The 13384-nt window shown below is 41.8% G+C and overlaps 1 pseudogene; it reads right to left on the bottom strand.

The window, feature by feature from the left end:
• Nucleotides 1-323: 323 nt before the first annotated feature.
• Nucleotides 324-13384, bottom strand: part of LOC115426443 (methylcytosine dioxygenase TET3-like) — a 58179-nt pseudogene continuing 45118 nt past the window's right edge.

Here is a 13384-nt window from a genome sequence, read left to right as displayed (position 1 = left end):
CATTTATTTCAATAGCCGTTGGTACTTGCACCGTACCGAACATGAAACCCAGATAACAGTCTTCCCATATGCGTCTGTCTCATCCTAGTTTAAATGAGTTCAAGTACAATGTGGAATGAATCTAAATAGAGAATGTATTCAACTGTTTTGAGTACCCCCCTGCCCTCAAAAGAGATGGAAATTTGTAGCGTCGTAACAAAAAGACTTTTCACAAAGTCAGCACCAAGGCAGCTTCCTATCCGTTGAAACTGCTTTAATCAAAAGTATAATTCTCTTGACATTCTCAGAGCTCAGAAAAATATTTGTGGTATCTTTAATTCCTATTTTTTTTTTTGTTTGTTTTTTTGTCTTTTTTGTCCTTTTTTTTTTTGTTTTACACAGTGAATTTAAAGTGTAGCATCATAGCACCAGCCGACCGACCGACCGACCTCCCCATCTCGGTACGTGCTTGGGAGGTGGCGCCTCTCGTGAGAACCGTCCACCGAATATGTGAAAATTGGAAATTTACAAAGTTTCATAAGATATCATGTACATTGTATCTTCAGCACCCATTCTTATTAAGTGTGTGTTGTGTATGTGTGTAATGTGGGCCATGCATTTATGGTTCAAAAGTAAAAAGAGGTTCAAGACGGCCCTGTTATAGCGAACTGCACCGGTTCCATCAGACCCTCTGGTGGTTGTAATGTGTAAAATAAAGAATGAGGATTGCAAACTAAATACCTGGTGTAATCCAGGAGCGCCAGAACTTTTCTGCCAAGTGCATACTTACTATGAGAACTAGAGTATAATTATAGGTACATTTAAACAAGCAGGGAGACAGTCTCTTACCTGATAGTCTACCACATTGCTGCGCTATCCCTCGCTAAACATCACCTGCTGATTCACTTCCGACTGCTTCTGCATCTACCAGCATGTATCTAAACACCCCACCCCTTCATGTTCAATGCAAATCATCTGTTTTATCTCAACGGGGGAAAGTTTTTAGATTTATAAATCACCACAAATCACAATTTTGGTGTCTTGAATTAAAAATATCTAGTGTAATCTGAGACGGGATACTAAAATCTGCTGTGATGTGAAGCAAATTCGTTGTGAAATTCATAGATTTGGTCGCATAAATGCAGCGCGGGAGGGGGATTCTCCAGTTACGACCGTCACAAGTGAGCGTGGTTTTAATCTTACAAGGACGGGCTTGGTCGGTTCGTGTTGAGACAGCGACGGGTTTCTGTCAGTTACATGCTGACAGGGGGTACAGTACTTACGAAAGCAAAAACAGCAGTGTTACTAAGCACACATTTACACACAACACACTGGTACCAAGTGTTGTTTACTATTGTTAAGGGCTGCCAGAGACTTCAAAATACCCCCTAGTCATTCATGGTTTAGTTACTATCCTCACCAGTTAAATAATCTTACCTAAATATTTTAATATTTACATTTTTTTATCTCTCTCTTGAGAAAATTAAAAAACAAAAAAAAAGAACAAAACAAAAATTAAGCTTCAAGTTGTGAAATATCGGCTCTTTCTTTTTGTCATTAAAATCAAGATTAAAAGTGCTTTTATAAATCTTTTCTTCTCTATGTACAATTTGTATTAGCTGTATAAAAAAAGATGAAAAAAAAAACATCAAGACAATCATCATCATCACCATGTAGTAATAAATAAGGGTTTAAAAAACAAAACAAAAAAAAAACAGGTTAAAATGAGTGTGGAGATTTAGAGGACACAAAGGGACAAATGTATGATTCTCTGCCCTCAGTAGCAAGTTGTGATTGTGACCAGTGTCTCTACAGCGTGAGGTAGAGAGCTGGAGACCCAGGGTCTTTCACAGATGACCAGGGCCTTGACCCAAACAACCACTAAGCAGCCAGGAGTCGGCCCTTAAAGCCCCATTCCATTAGTCCCTCATTTTCACTTTCAGCGCAAGCAAAACCATCAGACCAAGCAATCATATGGTTGATGGTGAAAATGAAAACAAGTGATTCATGGGACTCTGTTCAGATTCTCAAATAGTCTCTCTCTTTGGCTCTTGACTTTCATACTCGCACACATCATGCACACATGCGTGCACACAAACACACAAAGTGAGAGATTTATCGATTCACTGTGTTGGCTTTTAGGTGCCAGCTCCTAGAAGCTACAGTAATTTTATTCTCCCTCAATCTCCAAAGTCTGTTCACTATGACAAACACTGCTGGCAGGTCACCAACAATGCATTGAATTACTGTGCTTTCTCTGCCCTGTACAGTGTACTTTGTTTGAGACAAAAACCATGCCAGAATAACTGCAAAAAAACACCTCAAAGGGAACCAGACAGAGCTGCAACCAGAGGGCGGCCGCTGTGATTGGCTGGCTCTGTGGTGACAAGGTGCCTGTAGAAGGACGCGCCTCACTCTGCTCTGAGATGACAGCACCATGCAGAGGAAGTGGGCCCTTCACAGTAAAATCAAGTGTAGTAGGAGAGCACCAGAGTGTGTGTCGGAGCACCAAAAGCACTGCTGTCCCAACACTGTTTCCTCTGTTCTCACCCAGCTCGGGCTTTCTCATACTTCACACACAGCGGGACAGATCGCCTTTACCTTGATCTGCTTTTTCAACTCATTCAGCCAGAATCAGGGTAAGAGATCCCCCTCTGCTGGATGTGAATGGTTAAAGCAGTGAGGCAAGGCTCTACAGTCATCTGAATGGATTACAAGTGCTTGTAGGTTTGTTAATACACGCCACTTTGAAATGGCAGTCACTGCTGCCCTCTAGAGTTTACATTGGGAAGTGCTCACCCCTACTCAAGCATTATAGGAAGATAGAGTGTTCACCTGTTCCATCTCTGTGTGGTAAAAGCACATCTGGGTCAAACAGCATTTCCAAATAATATTTATCATTAGTGCGGAATATCCAATTTGTCAGTTGGATATAACAATATCGGTACGATAATTTATAATACTTTACTTTGCATGACAAATTCCTAGGTGTAATAAATCCAATCTTTATAGTACTCTGTATGAAAAATATTTACTTGCAAATACTGCTTGAGCCAGATTTGTGTTAGAGCACCGAAGTACAGCATCAAGTGCCATGAAGAGTAAGCGGAATGAAAATTTTATCAGAGCTGAAAGTTGAGCACCAGTCGAAAGCTGGAGGGGTGTAGAAAAGGAGGAGAAGCGCACCATCTAATGGCAAGAAAAGTGGTGACTTTTACTTGCAATTTTACAGTTTAACTGCCAGTTGCAATTATTTCAACCTGGCCATTATCTAGTTATTTTTGTTATTAAAAATGAAAATAGCAAACGTTTTCAATTGCCATGAAATAAGCTAAAATCACTCTGGCCACTGTATAACTTTTAAGCAATGACAACTGGTGCATTTTGACAAAACATTGTCATTTAAAATCCAGGTTAGTGATAACTGAAACAAAATTTTGTAGGCCTAAAGTGTCTTTTTCACATCAAAGATAAATATCTGGATATTGTTATATGTTATAATTTAGGAAAAATATCCAAACAGCAGACAAGACTGTGATTTCTAATGACACTGTCTTGCCTGGTAGATGAACGCTCCTCCTCTAAGTACAGCTGGAAAACTGACAAAAAAGAAAGGAAAAAAAAATCTAACATAAAGAGCGTACACATTTTCCAAACATGGAAAAAGCAATTGTCTGAGTTTGATTGATCAGACTGATTGATTAAAAAAATATATAACTCAAAACAATCACATCATTAATAATAACATTAATGAAAACAGCAATAATAAAAAAACAAACAAGTCTTCATTATAATAATACCTGTAATAACAACATTGACAGTAACAATAGCAATCATAATAATATTGATAATAATAGCAATAATTAGAATCATTAAAATTCTATAAACAAGAAAAGCAATGGAGTTCCTCTCCAGGGAAAAGAGAGGAAGAGCACCACAGGCAGTGTGTCTGAAGCCCAAACCACTGCCTGACATGAGGTAAAAACAATAAAAATGTCCCCTCCTCCAAGTGGACTGTGAAGGGGTCAGGATGGAGAGATGCCAGACTGCGGGACGGCTGAGAAACATTCATCCTGCTCATCGCTCTCTCCCTCCACTGCACCACTCTGTAGCGCTCAGTCTGTTCATGTCTCTTTGACCTCAGACAAAGTGGCTGTAGGGCCCGGTGAGGTGGGTGAAGGCATAGGGAGACACATTGACAACAGAGGTGGTGTGGAATGTGGGGGCTAACCGTGTCACTGGCCCCTCTTTCTTGTCTTTAGATTGTCCCGGCCCTGGACTGGCCCCTGCTACCGTAGCCCCCCACTTGCGTTTCTTCCCGAGGGCCTTGATGTCCTCCTGGGAGAGTCCGAGGAGAGCCGCTTCCTGCTGCCTCTGAAGCGCTCGCTCTGCCAGTAGCTTCATTTTAGCCTCCCACCAGAGCAGGCCATGCATGGGCTGGTTCAGGTTCTTGTGCTGGTAGAAGACCAAGGAGATGCGTGTGGGGTGGGAGCGATCCGCCTTTTTGAGTGGAGTGGTGGGGCGGTAGTTCCCGACGGTAACATTCAATTATGATGAGAGCCTGAGCTGGTGCGACGGCTACTCCACCGATGTGGGATCCAAGAAGTTGTGCTCGTCTGTCAGACCACACCTCATCCTCGTCCTCCTCGCGCTCCCTTGGCGCTCTCAGCATCACTTTCAGCTTGGCTCGGGTCCCCAGCAGGCCTTACCCGACTGCTGTGAGGGCATCAGGGGAAAAGGCGACCCTCAGGGGCCGGGGACGGGGTGGGGGGTTCTGCCACGCAACTGAACCTCCACAAGACTTCCAGGCCTTTTCTGGAGCCCAGTGGTGTGGAGCAGCGACTCTCCCCGTGTCTCGGGCACCACATCTGTCGGGGTAGGCTCCAGTAGGGTTGCTGGTGCTTCAGAGCAGGCTGTATGAGGCCGGCCCCATGGCCCAAGCCATTTGGCTGCGGGCTGGGAGCGGGTCTAGCCCAGTGCCTGGGGGGACCTGGGCTTGGAGCGCCTGGCTGTAACGTGACAGAGCCTGAGTGAGGAGGATCCAGGCTGTGGTGTACCTGGGTGAGGGGTGCTTGGCCGAGGGGTGGAAGGCCGTGGCGTGGGCGACTTGGGGGATGTTAACCCGGGTGCACTGTGCCAAGGTGAGGTGAGGGAGGGAGATGGAGAGTGAGGGACCTGGATGATGGTGATGGGGCAGGGAGAGGCCATATTGGTGGGTTTTGCCCACGGGGTAGGAAGTCCACTGCTGGGGGGTAAGGAGAAGGCTGGCCGCGCTGCTGAGGATGCTTGGGTGAAACTGCTTCTTATCTTGGATTAATGATGAGGCCTCAGGACTCGGTTTAGGGTTTAGGTGGCCATCCCAGTTTGTGGGAACAATACTTCCGTTTAAGTTTGTGCCCCGGCCAAGCAGCAGGCTGTGGGGTGCTGCGGGGTGTGATGGCACCTGCCTGACTGAGTACAGCACCTTCATACACTGGCACATCCATGGGCTCCTGTTTGATGACTGGAGTGCCTCTGGTTGGAGGACTCGGAGAGACAGAGGAGGGGCGGGACTGGTAGTCCGTAGGCTGGGGGTAAGCGCTGTGGTTTTGTAGGTGGTTTGTTTCAGGGTGGCTGGGGGTAGGAGACTGAGCCAGTCTGGCCCTGAAGATTCTGAATATCAGCTTCTGGTCCATCTGGACAACCTTACTGCCTGCTTTGGGTAAAGCGCCATTTCGACCCGCGTGAGTCCTCAGCTTAGGGCGGAAAAGTGCATTGGTGGATAGTTTGTAGTATCCAAGAGTGCATTTCAGGCAGAATTGGGGTGATAACCATTACGGGGTCTGGTGCAGAGGGCTTGCCAGTTGGGGGAAGGCCTCCCCTTGCATAGTAGGCAGAGTGTGGATAGAATGTTGTTGAACGGGTCTGGCTGTCTGCACAGGATATCCATCTATTGATCCATTAAAGGGGCTCCCTCTTGATGTTGGGCTTCACTCTTGCTTTATAATTGCTGAATAATGGAAACAATAAAAAAAGTTAATAAGAAACTCTGCTGGTCAGAATTTAAAAGCATTATTAATATTTGTATTATATAGTATATATAGTAATTCTCCCATGTATCTTTTCTTTTTTATGCTCATTGAACACAAACCACTTTAAGGCCTTGTCAGTACATACACATCCAGTTTTCTTCCACTCCTCTTCATGAAATAGTTTCAAAATATCTTTCCACATGAAATGGGTTTAATCACAAAACTGAATTGCTGTTAATAACATAACAAACAATGTCAACAAACAGTGAGGTGTGAAGTTATTTCTTAAAACCGTCACTGAAATGACACTGAATTATACTAAATAGGAAAAAAAAAACTCAGGAAAATGTGGCCTTGAGTCTGGCCAATGGGTGACATCTTATTGAAAATTTGACTTGCAGTGCAATAACCAACAGCAGACTACACTTGTCCACAGAGTTTCCGTTTGCAAAAAGGATTTACCTAAGACAGTTATCTTCACCATACTCCAGGTGATTGGAGATAAAAGCACATAGACTGATGTATGAACCAAACTCAATTTTCCCCTGATTACAATAACACATACAAACCAAGGACCTAATTTTCACAGTGAAGGGAAAATCTTCCAAAACAGTTCAGTAAACCTCTAATTGGGTCGAGTTCCGGTTCATGTTTGTCCAGTCATCATCCATACACAGAAAATACAAACAATGAGGCTGATTTTAAGTCAACCGTCTAGGATTATGTTGAGACTGAATAGGCTCAGGCAGAAGCTAAATATTTAAATACGCCTTATCTACATTCAAATCAAAATCAGTTTTAGGCCACCAATCAAAGCATCAATCACCAATGTTTTGAAAACCATTAATGAATCGCACATCTTTACGTTTATATTTATGTCATTCCATAATTTAACCCCAGTACCAGAAACACATGTTCTTTTTATACATTTAACGGCTTTTAGTACAGTAACATACAAACACCTCCAAAGCACACCTTTCTTTCCTGTATCAAAAATAACTTTGAACAGAGTCTGGGAGGGACTTTTGTTTGGCTCTGACAATTATTTGCATAGTTTTGTAATAAAACAAGTCATTGAATTTCGTAACACAGGAACTGAGAAACAGTGGAGTTGTGTGTGCATAACGATCAGCTTTATGGCGATCGGTATGGTTTGTTTCTGCAGTACAACTATTGGATGAGTTATGTTTTGAAGGTGGATCCGCATAGCTCCACACAGACAGTTATGGTTGAATAATTGAACAAGACATGGTACACACGCCTTTATAATGCAAAACTCCTGTAGTTTTATAAAGGATTCCTATTGATTTAGAAGTTTACCTCTGATGGTAACCAATCCGTTGTCTCCATGTTAGCTTATGGTCAATCACGACCACCAAGGAGTTTTGTCATAATACTCTTTCAAGCTCATGATTACAGATTTTTTGGTTAACATCATCAGGTGATTTCTTGATGACTTTAAAAAATCAAAATTTGCTTTTCTTGACATTCAGAGATAATTTATTGATATCAAACCAAACATTTGAGTGTTTCCTACTCCCTTTCAACTCTGTTCAAAAGTTCATCTAATACTGTATTTACCTGAGCAATTAAATTTGTCAACTGCTTTTGTAAAAGCACTAAATGCATGAAAAGGGCTACGTACAAGAAAACATCTATACAACTTGCTGACTCACCTTTATTGCCTTGGGGTTGAGGGGAACTGCTGATGCAGACCTCTGCCTTGACACTGTCTTATCTGGCGTCTCCCCTGTTGCTGCAGCAGTTTACTTTTCTTCTTCTCGGACGCAGCTTCTTGCCTCCAGGCGGCGCTGCTGTCGGCAAGACTTGGCAGGTTCAGGCAATTTTCGCACTTCACGGCGGGAAAGCCTGGAGCACCTGGATGGCTTCCTGTCTTCATCTTGAGACGCTGAGCCTCCTCGTTGCCAAACTCATCAGGTCAGGGAGATCTTGTAAAGCGGCAAGACATGGAGCTGTTCATCCTCGGGATCTCCCCCACCGTACGGTTGTCCTCCTTAGTTAAAGTACACACCTAGCACAGAGAGAAAAGACAGAGGAAATGTTAGCTGTGAAACTTTTTTTAGCATTATTATTGTTATTATTATCGTTATTTTTAGGGGTGTAATGGAACAGAAAAATTTTGATTCAGTATGTGTTTGGTACAGGGGTCTTCGGTTCAATACATTTTAATACGTTTTCAGTACAGTGAAGGAGTCAAGGGGGTTATAGCAGGGGTGCGCTCTGTAACTACCTGTGGGACACAGGATATTTCTACAAAATATTGTTCAGTCATTTATGCATTAACAGGCACCCCACATGTTATGTATTTTTGTATTTATGAATCTTCAATGTTCATTTAAGGCAAACTCTGTAATTTACTGAGTGTTTTTGAACATCTCACAGTATTCCCTGAGGTGCTGTGAACATGACCTCACAGTAACACTTCAGCAGAGGCACAGGGAAGGAGAAGAGGAGCAGGTTCACTTCTTTTTGCCAACTTCAGTTAAAAAATAAAACCCTTTTTGCTATAAAGAAACCCATGGGCTCTTTTGTGCCACAAAGCTGCAACATACCAAAAACCAAAAGTGAAACTCAACATGCTTCAAACATCTGACCCGGCTTCTATGCCTCTGTTACACCCTGTGTTGTCATGTTTTGGGTTATTTTTTGCAGCGGCGCTGAGGAATTCGCCACTACTAAATGTATATAGAGGAAACCCTGCACATGGGTTTCTGCTTGTGTCCACCCTGCTTCCAGAGTGTTTGCATTCTTTACATAGGCTACATGTATTCCTTCGTACACCTCCATATTGTATGAAAAGGCCCCGAAACGGTTCGGTACAAAGAAGTGCACCATTACACCCCTAATTCTTATTATATGTTATATGCTTTCAAACTGGACAATGTAATATGTATGGTAGACAGATTTACATTTTGCGTACAACCATTTATTGCTGTTTAAAAGAAAATGACTCATCATAACACCACTATCACTGGTAAGTGATAGTGAACACTAGTAAATAAGTAACATGAAAGATCAATATATGCTTACTTTGCCTTAAAAGTATGTCATGACACAAATGTGAAGTCATGGTGAGTGATCGTCTTACCACTGTGCAACCATTGTAGAGGTTGTGCTGGTCCTTATGAGCGTGAGCGCAGAAGTCCATACAAGCAGTGACTCCAGAGAATGGCCGACCTTCCTTCAATCCCAACCTGCAGTCTGGGGCTTTTGACTCCGTCTGGCACTGAGGTAAAAGACAGAGGACACTTTAATACATCTGCAGATACAAATGATATTTGACCTCAACTGTCTATTTTCTCCTGCAGATGAACCCGTCCCTTAATGTGTTTCTTTTCATGTTTCTTTAACGTATCACTGTGTGACAGTCAAGACTGTGCTCTCACATAAACTATTGTTTGAGGAAGACAATTAACAACAACAATGGGCCTGTTTACATGACTCTAAAAGTCCGATAACTGGGTAATTGTAATAATCGGATCTAATGCATTTACATGCACTTAAGAAATGCGATAATCAAAAACTCTGGTTTAGACGTTCCAGTCCATTATTGGATTTCTTTCAGAGTACATAGTGATGATAGACTTAAACTTCCTGTTATTATCTTTTGCTTCTGTTTGACTTTGTAACTTCCGTTCTCTATGATTTTAATTGTGTTTACACATTAATCTGATAACTCCAGAAATAGGATAATGATCGGAGTATTGGTGTGCATGTAAACAGGCTCAATAGAACCATATCTTTGAAGTTTTCACTGCTTAACAGTTTTGTGAGTTTACATACCATCAAATACAAGTATAAAAGTATATGTCACCTGGTTGCTGTATGCCTGTGGGGCCAAGCGCTTGTATAAAGGAGCCACCTCAGTTGCCAGATGCTGGAAGTTATCCCTGAGTTTGTCCTCCTAACAAACAAAACATTCAACATCACAGGTCAACACAAACAATGACAAAATCATTCTGTTTAAATGTTAACGCTACGGCATTATGCAATGCAAAGACTACCTCTTGAGGGTGATCTCCTTGTAGCCTGAACTTTCGTGGGGTTTTGCTCCTCGCGTACTTACAGCCATTAAAGTACATACTCCAGGAACAGCCGAAGGAGAAGGAAGCACCACAAGTGTCTGCGTCCTTGCCTTGACATGCACAGGTACGACTGCAGGGGGGAGAAAGAGAGCACATAATTAAGTTAGTGTACATCATTCGAATGAGCTAGAGATGATCATTCACACATTTGTCTCTTCACACTCAGACTATTGCAACAGCTTATTCACGCGCTTAAAAAAGACGAAGCCTGCTCACTTGCAATTTGTCCAAACTCCACTGCGAGGCTTCTGACCTGCACTAACAGGAAAGCTGATATTACATCTATTCTAAAATCTCTCCCATGGCTCCATGTTCCATTTCGCTTTCATTTTAAAATTCTGGTGCTCACTTTCTGAGCTTTACATGACCAGGCCCCTGTCTATATTGCTGCCCTGATCCAGCCCTGCAGCTCGGCTCGCAGCCTGAGGTCCTCAGGGCAGCACCTGCAGATAGTCCCCCACACTTGTTTTAAAACACAAGGTGACAGATCTTTAAAAGCTGCTGTGCCGCATCTCTGGAATGATCTTCCTCCTACGCTCCATGGACTTTGTTGAGTCTTTTAAAAAACAAATAAAGACATTCCTGTTCAAGCAGGCATTTTAGATCCAAACTGCCTCAGAGCTGCTACAGCTGATTGCATTTAATGTATTTATTGTATTGTATTGTACTTTTAACCATTGTTTTTTTTCTTACAAATAATGCAAATAATGACAATGAACAATACAGAACTGTGCATTATAGAAAAGAGAGAGAGAAAAAAAAAGGAAGGAAAAAAACCAAAAGTAAAAAAATAATCAAAGTAATCCCTTCAAAGTAATCCCATTATCCCCATGCAGTTCACATTCACAGGCCCAACACAGTCCCTCACCTCTCAGCATGCAGTTGTGCAAGTTGATAAAAGGTGCATGAGTCAGAATACACTGGAATGTGCCAAAAAAAAAGGGCCCCATATATTGTAAAACGTAGCAGTAGTACGCTGAAGCCAGTTTCTCATTTTTTCTAGTTTTAAGGAGGACATAAGGTCATGGAGCCACTGCATGAGTAAGAGGGGCAGAGTCTCTCCATTTGAGTAGGACAGCACGCCTCACCAGCAGGGAACAGAATGACAGGGCCTGTCTCTTAGATGATGGTAAAGTCACCTGATCATCTAAGATCCCAAACAGAGCCACCAGAGGGTTGGGATCCAAACAAATATTTAGAATCTTGGTATTGTATTTTAATTGTATTTTGTACTGTGCGGCACTTTGTGACTCCCTGTCTGTGAAAAGCCCTCTATAAATAAAATGTACTTTCTTTGAGGAGCTATAGAAGCAATATAGGGGAAACTTATCAAGCATTCATGTCTGAAACATCATGAATTCATGTGGTCAGTAAATGTCAAGAAAGTGTGACAGAGAGGATGTGATACCTGGTGACTACGACCACATAATTTCTTTCTTTAAAACTCATCTCTGCAAAAAAAATGTTTGCAATTTTTACTTGTTTCCATGTTACTAACTCCCACATGAACACAGATTACATTTGTGGATTTTGTTGGTAAAATAAAAACATATATTCATTCTTTCCTGGTATGTTTTGTGGTTGTTTGGAAGATGATTTGTGACAATTTCTTAACTAATAGCAGGATGTACAGATGCAGCAAAGGTGTTAAAATGCATCACACTCCTGACCCTAAAATAAACCTGCCTGCTGTTTGTGAATAAGAGTTGCATGTGGGTTGAATGTCAAGGGATAACTGTCATGGACTCACTCATCATTGAGGCCACAGCGTCTGCTGGTCGGGTTGCCATATTTGGTGAGGGTGTCACTGAGCTCTCGGTACAGCTTGTTGGCCAGGACCTTCGGGACACCTTCCCAGGCCATAATGAGGATGATGATGACAGCGTTGTCACAGTGGTGGCCTGCACGCTGACGCACCAAACACAGCAGTTTCTCTGTCTCGCTGGCACGACGGATCACCTGACATGAAATGGGGTTCATGATTATTTTAGTTGAATCCTGAAGCTGCCATCCTGCCAAATATGACTTTCATGGTAGAATTACCTATAACCAAATAATGTGATACTTTGATCCTAAAGTTGTTTATGGCGATATAGATCAAACAGATTCTGCTGTAAATTACCATTTGCACACACAAAATGAATCTTTTATTAGAATTAGAATTAGAAATTTCACACTAGATGAAAAAGAATATGAATATTCCAGGTATAATTGCAACATTAATATTAATTTCCTTAATAAGTTGGCTCTCTATGAGAAAAGGTGAAGGAAGTCCTTAGATGCCAGTGTTTTCTACAAGACATATTACACACACCTTCCTGAGTAGGATAGCTGCTTTCTATTTCTAAGCTGAATATGTCAAGGGTAACAGTGGAGGAGAAGGAGACCTACTGATTTACTCTCTGTGGGTGACAAATTTGGCAAGGTGTCTCCTCAAAACCCCTCATTATACACATCTCCACCCATACACAGACACTGCATAAGTCTGTTTTTGATTGTCAATGCTGTCAGGTGTGAAAAGTCCACACACAAAAAAAACTCCCTCTTTTTTGTCTCACCTAAACAGCAAATAATTGAAAGTGATGCACCACCCTAAGATAGATAAGATAAAATAAGATTTTATTTATCCCACTCTGGGTAAATTTCAGTTGACAGCAGCAACATACAACAACTGCAGAAAAAAGGCAGGTAGAAAACCCCCACAAACAAGTGAAAAATTAAATACAAAGACAAAAATAAGGAATGTGGTATTGGATATAAATATTGATATAATATAGCATAAGAATTAAAAATAAGAAATAAATATTATTTACATATTTATATGCTATTGTAATAAGAATGTATAAAAGGGGGATATTAACCATGTAATATCAGACCACTTACCCATTTAGCAATAGGACACCCTCGAGAGCTCTTCCCTTCCCTTCCTGTGTACACCACTTTTTCAATGCGGATGGCATCTCCTTTCTCACCAATCTAAAAAAGGACACAAACACCTCATGTTTTTTTTTTCACATTCATACACTTCTTCTAACTTCAGAACATTGTGTTTGGAGTCACAATGGATTCAAACCTTGATGGCTGACATTCTAGTGACCTACATAAACCTTGTTTAATGCACTCAAACTCACCATTCCAAACAATATATTTCAATATATTTATTCCCTCCTCATATGCAATAAAACATCCGTGGGCTGAAAATAAACAGACGGTTCGTGTAAAGCAGCCCACAAATCTGACTCAGTGTGAGTTCTCAGGTGGAATGGGCCAGAATTCCTGCAGTGTTGT

The sequence above is a fragment of the Sphaeramia orbicularis genome, chromosome 9 (assembly GCF_902148855.1).
Source record: "Sphaeramia orbicularis chromosome 9, fSphaOr1.1, whole genome shotgun sequence".
Lineage (NCBI taxonomy): Eukaryota > Metazoa > Chordata > Actinopteri > Kurtiformes > Apogonidae > Sphaeramia > Sphaeramia orbicularis.
The sequence above is the reverse complement of the archived record's forward strand: the minus strand, read 5'-3'. Positions and strand labels throughout refer to the sequence as shown.